Source organism: Coregonus clupeaformis, unplaced genomic scaffold (assembly GCF_020615455.1).
Source record: "Coregonus clupeaformis isolate EN_2021a unplaced genomic scaffold, ASM2061545v1 scaf0032, whole genome shotgun sequence".
Classification (NCBI taxonomy): domain Eukaryota; kingdom Metazoa; phylum Chordata; class Actinopteri; order Salmoniformes; family Salmonidae; genus Coregonus; species Coregonus clupeaformis.
In genome coordinates, this window is record NW_025533487.1 from 1080001 (window position 1) to 1086523 (window position 6523).

The following is a 6523-nucleotide window of genomic DNA, read 5'->3' on the forward strand; positions in this document are numbered from 1 at the left end:
GTTGTCTGTCAAACCAAGTTTTATCTCCACCACGGCTCTTGAAGTAAAGCTCACTTCACTCCTGAGGATTCTTTTTTTCTTGGGTTCTCAGCCAGAGACATTCTACAGTGGGTATAGAAAGTCATGTTCACCTTTTCTTGCCTTATAGCCTGAAATGAAAACACATAAAATCCTACTTTTCAAAGCTGTCACGGTTTACTAAGCCAGAACCCAGAAGCAGACCAGGACAAGGTGAGTTGAAACGAAGGTGAGTATTTATTTAACAGATTCAAAATAACGATGTAGAATATTCCAGGGGACAGAGCGGACGGCGGAGATGAGTTGGTGGAGGTGCAGTGGTAGATCCAAGAATGGCTCGGCAGCCGCCGACAACCAGGCAGGGGTTGGGTGAAGGTTCCGGGGGATTGACTGCAGATAGAAACAAAATGGAGGTAAGTACACGGCAAGCCAACAAGGTGCAAAACAACAAAACTAACGCTAGAAACTCCAAGGCTGATACACTGACAAACATACTGTTCATGGCTAACGATCCGGCAGGGAATGGATGTCAGGTCAGGGCTTAAGAAGGGTGATGATCAGGACCAGGTGTGCAGACCGCTGATGAGATGCAGGTGCAGTTAATCGGGAGATCTCCCGCCTAGCAACGTCGCCCGGCAACCAGGCCGGGAGCGTTCACGAACCCTCAGGAAACTGGAGATTCCGAACAGAAAAATGGCAACACAGGCAGGAACCGACTCAGGATGCAGGGTTCATGACAGTACCCCCCCTCCGACGAACGCCACCGGGCGGACTCCCCGGAGCGCCAGGATGGAGGCGGTAGAAGTCACGAAGGAGGTCAGCATCCAGGATCTGGCGCCGAGGAATCCAACTCCTCTCTTCAGGACCATACCCCTCCCAGTCCACGAGATACTGGAAACCCCGGCCCCGCCGTCTGGAATCCATAATGCGGCGCACCGTGTAGGCAGGACCACCTCCGATCATCCGAGGGGGAGGAGGAGGAGGCGGAGGGGGTAATAGAGGACTGAGGAGAACAGGCTTGAGGCAGGAGACATGAAAGGTGGGATGGACTCTGAGCGTTCTAGGTAACTTGAGTCGAACCGCCACAGGATTGATCACCTTCTCCACCACAAACGGACCAATGAACTTCGGTGACAGTTTCTTAGACTCAGTCCGCAGAGGAAGATCCCGTGTGGCCAACCAGACCCTATCTCCGATGGTATAGGTGGGGGCGGGAATCCGGCGACGATTCGCCTGGAGCTGATACCGGTCAGAAACTCTAAGGAGGGCCTTTCTGGCCCGATGCCAGGTCCGGTGGCAACGACGAATGTGGGCCTGATCAGAGGGCACTGAGAGATCCTTCTCCTGAGAAGGAAACAAGGGAGGTTGGTAGCCATACAGGCACTGGAAGGGAGACATCCAAGTGGCAGATGTAGGGAGAGTATTGTGGGCATACTCAACCCAAGGCAACTGAGAGACCCAGGAGGTGGGGTTGGAGGAGACAAGGCAGCGTAGCGTGGATTCCATCTTCTGGTTGGCTCTCTCCGCCTGACCATTAGATTGGGGGTGAAAACCAGATGTGAGACTGACTGTAGCTCCAATGGCCAAACAGAAAGACTTCCAGACAGCAGAGGTAAACTGAGGGCCACGGTCGGAAACTATGTCACTGGGCAACCCGTGGACCCTGAAAACCTCCCTAACCAGGATCTCGGACGTCTCAGAGACCGAGGGAAGCTTGGAAATGGGCACAAAGTGGGCGAACTTGCTGAATCTGTCCACGATAGTCAGAATGACCGTGTTCCCCTCAGAAGAGGGCAACCCAGTGACAAAGTCCAGGGCCAGATGCGACCATGGTCGCCGGGGAATAGGGAGGGGGTGAAGTAGTCCAGAGCTGGGCCGGTTGGCACTCTTATTCTGCGCACACACTGGACAGGCAGCAACAAACCTCAGAGTATCTTCTCCCATGGCCGGCCACCAAAATCGTCTGCGAAGTAACGCCATCATCCGGGCCACGCCAGGGTGACAAGCCATCTTGCTGGCGTGGGACCATTGGAGGACAGCAGAACAAACCGACTCAGGCACAAACAAACGACCGGGTGGACCGTTACCGGGACCGGGCTGCGTCCGAAGGGCCGCCATAACCTCCTCCTCAATCCTCCACATAACTGCTCCCACGACACAGTTCCGGGGAAGAATCGTCTCGGTCTTGGCCCCACTCTCCTCCGTCTTGGAGAACATCCGGGACAAGGCGTCCGCCTTGCCGTTCTTAGACCCAGGTCGGAACGTCAGGGAAAAATTAAAGCGTCCAAAAAACAAAGCCCACCTGGCCTGACGGGAGTTGAGACATCTAGCCGATTGCACGTAAGCAAGATTCTTGTGGTCGGTCCAGACAATAAACGGTTGCTCCGCCCCCTCCAACCAGTGGCGCCACTCCTCCAAGGCAAGCTTCACCGCGAGAAGCTCCCGGTTACCCACATCGTAGTTCCTCTCCGCAGACGAAAGACGACGAGAGTAGTAGGCGCAGGGATGGAGTTTCCCGTCAGTGGAGCATCGCTGGGACAGGATGGCGCCAACCCCCACATCAGACGCATCCACTTCCACGACGAACTGACGGGCCGTGTCAGGTTGAGAGAGAATCGGTGCGTTGGTGAATCGCCTCTTCAAATCCAGGAACGCTCGGTCCGCCTCAGGGTTCCAACTGAAGGTCCTGGTACTGGAAGTCAGGGCAGTTAAAGGAGCGGCCACACGGCTGTAATCCCGGATGAATCTGCGATAGAAATTCGCAAACCCCAGAAACCTCTGGAGCTGCAATCTCGTACCGGGCTGGGCCCATTCCAGAACCGCCCTAACCTTCTCCTGGTCCATCCTGATCTCTCCCCTGGAGATGATGTACCCGAGGAAGGATGTAGTGTGGGCGTGAAATTCGCACTTCTCGGCCTTCACAAACAGGCGATTCTCCAACAATCGCTGCAGAACCTGCCTGACATGCTGGACGTGGCTGGAAGGTTCCTTCGAGAAGATAAGAATGTCATCCAGGTAAACAAACACAAAGAGACCGATCATATCTCTCAGGACGTCATTCACCATACTCTGGAACACTGCTGGAGCATTGGTCAGTCCAAACGGCATCACCTGATACTCGAAGTGACCCATCGGTGTATTGAAACCCGTCAACCACTCGTCCCCCTCTCTGATCCAGACCAGGTGATACGCATTGCGTAGGTCTAGCTTGGTGAACACAGTAGCACCCTGTAAGGAGTCGAAGGCAGAGCTCATCAAGGGCAGGGGATACTTGTTCTTGACCGTGATATCATTCAACCCCCGATAATCAATACACGGTCGAAGAGAGCCATCCTTCTTACCCACAAAGAAGAATCCTGCCCCCAGGGGTGATGATGAAGGACAAATGAGACCAGCCGCTAGGGACTCCTTGATGTAGGTCTCCAAAGCCTCACGTTCAGGTCGGGAGATGCTGTATAACCATCCCTTGGGATAGACAGCTCCAGGGAACAGGTGTATGGCACAGTCATATGGTCGGTGGGGAGGGAGTGACAGAGCCCTCTGCTTACTGAACACTTCCCCCAAATCGTGATATGTCTCGGGAACCAGGGACAAATCTGGGGGTCTAGCCTCAATCACCTGACTGGGAACAGAATGGGAACAGGCAGTCTTGAGGCAGTTAGCATGACACTCAAGGCTCCAACTAGTTACCTTGCCAGTCACCCAATCGAACGTGGGATTGTGTTCTTTCAGCCAGGGGTATCCAAGGACCAGAGGAACATGGGAAGAAGGCAGAATGAAGAATGAGATCACCTCAGAATGATTCCCTGACAACAGCATCTTAACCGGTTCAGTCCTCATCGTGATACGTGCCAGACTACTGCCGTTCAGAGTGGTAGCTTCAATGGCTTCCGGTAATCGCTCCTTGGAAAGCCCCAGCTGTTCCACCACTTCGGCATCAATAAAGCTTCCATCGGCACCTGAATCGACAAAAGCGTTAATCGCTAGACTCTGATTCCTGTTCATGAGGGTAGCCGGGAAACGGGGTCTGACAGAGGTATTGAGAGGTTGAAACTGGCTCGCTAAAAGTCCTCCCAACCTTAGCGAGCCGAGCAGTTTGACGACCGCCGGGAACAAGTGGACGGGACCCATTGCTTCTCCCTCCTTCTCTCTCGAACTCGGTTATCCACCCGAATAGACAAGGCTACCAAGCTGTCCAGGTCACTAGGCTCCGGATAGGAGATCAACTCATCCTTGAGCTGCTCCGACAGCCCCTGGTAAAAGGCCGCTTGCAGAGACTCCTCATTCCACCCACTCTCCACGGCCAAAGTCCTGAACTCGATCACGAAGTCGGCAACGCTGCGAGTTCCTTGGCGAAGCGAAAACAGGCGCCTAGCTGCGTCCATACCTCGGACGGGATGGTCAAATAGCTTCCTCATCTCGGCCGTGAACTCCTGGTATGAGGCCATGCAGGTGTCCTGTTGTTCCCAAATGGCTGAAGCCCACTCCAGAGCTCGACCACGCAGCAACTCAATGACAAAGGCTATCCTAGCCTTGTCTGTGGCATAAGAGTGGGGCTGTAGATCGAACACTAATCCACACTGCATAAGGAAAGAACGGCATCTTCCCAACTCCCCCTCATATTTATCAGGCGTCGGAACCTCGGGCTCACGGAAGGGCACAGCTCCAGAAGCGGCAGGCGAGATGGGTGAAACCGGTCGTGGATTCTCCACCGGCAACCTGAGCTGAGCCTGGATCTTCGTCAGACTGGTAGAAAAGTTCAGAACGGACAAAGCTATCTCCTGTAGCGCCGTGCTATGTTGTCCCAACATCTTCTCCTGATGGGTAATGGCATGGCGAACAGAGTCCAGGTCCGCTGGGTTCATTTCAGGCCGGATCGTTCTGTCACGGTTTACTAAGCCAGAACCCAGAAGCAGACCAGGACAAGGTGAGTTGAAACGAAGGTGAGTATTTATTTAACAGATTCAAAAAAACAATGTAGAATAATCCAGGGGACAGAGCGGACGGCGGAGATGAGTTGGTGGAGGTGCAGTGGTAGATCCAAGAATGGCTCGGCAGCCGCCGACAACCAGGCAGGGGTTGGGTGAAGGTTCCGGGGGATTGACTGCAGATAGAAACAAAACGGAGGTAAGTACACGGCAAGCCAACAAGGTGCAAAACAACAAAACTAACGCTAGAAACTCCAAGGCTGATACACTGACAAACATACTGTTCATGGCTAACGATCCGGCAGGGAATGGATGTCAGGTCAGGGCTTAAGAAGGGTGATGATCAGGACCAGGTGTGCAGACCGCTGATGAGATGCAGGTGCGGTTAATCGGGAGATCTCCCGCCTAGCAACGTCGCCCGGCAACCAGGCCGGGAGTGTTCACGAACCCTCAGGAAACTGGAGATTCCGAACAGAAAAATGGCAACACAGGCAGGAACCGACTCAGGATGCAGGGTTCATGACAAAAGCTTTATTTACACACAGTAACCCATAATATCCAAGTGGAAAAACAAATCTCTGAAAATTTATTACAATTCTAACAGCAAAATACCCTGTTTGGGTAGCAGGTTAGGAGACTTAACATAGCAGGTCCTCTGTAGCTCAATTGGTAGAACATGGCGCTTGTAACGCCAGGGTAGTGGGTTCGATTTTCCAGATTGACTGACCTTCATGTCTTAAGTACTGATGGACTGTCGTTTCTCTTTGCTTATTTGAGCTGTTCTTGCCATAATATGGACTTGGTCTTTTACCAAATAGGGCTATCTTCTGTATATCTTCTCTCTATTCGGTCTCCTCTCCCTTCCCCCCCTCTATTCGGTCTCCTCTCCCTTCCCCCCCCTCTATTCGGTCTCCTCCTCTCTATGTTGACTCCCTCCCCCCTCTATTCGGGTCTCCTCTCCCTCCCCCCTCTATTCGGTCTCCTCTCCCCCCTCTATTCGGTCTCCTCTCCCCCCTCTATTCGGTCTCCTCTCCCTTCCCCCCTCTATTCGGTCTCCTCTCCTCTCCCCCCCTCTATTCGGTCTCCTCTCCCCCTCTATTCGGTCTCCTCTCCCTTCCCCCCTCTATTCGGTCTCCTCTCCCTTCCGCCCCTCTATTCGGTCTCCTCTCCCCCCTCTATTCGGTCTCCTCTCCCCCCTCTATTCGGTCTCCTCTCCCTTCCCCCTCTATTCGGTCTCCTCTCCCTTCCCCCCTCTATTCGGTCTCCTCCCCCTCTATTCGGTCTCCTCTCCCCCCTCTATTCGGGTCTCCTCTCCCCCTCTATTCGGGTCTCCTCTCCCCCCTCTATTCGGTCTCCTCTCCCCCCTCTATTCGGTCTCCTCTCCCCCCTCTATTCGGTCTCCTCTCCCCCCCTCTATTCGGTCTCCTCTCCCCCTCTATTCGGTCTCCTCTCCCCCCTCTATTCGGTCTCCTCTCCCCCTCTATTCGGTCTCCTCTCCCCCCCTCTATTCGGTCTCCTCTCCCCCCTCTATTCGGTCTCCTCCCCCCCTCTATTCGGTCTCCTCCTCTCTATGTTGA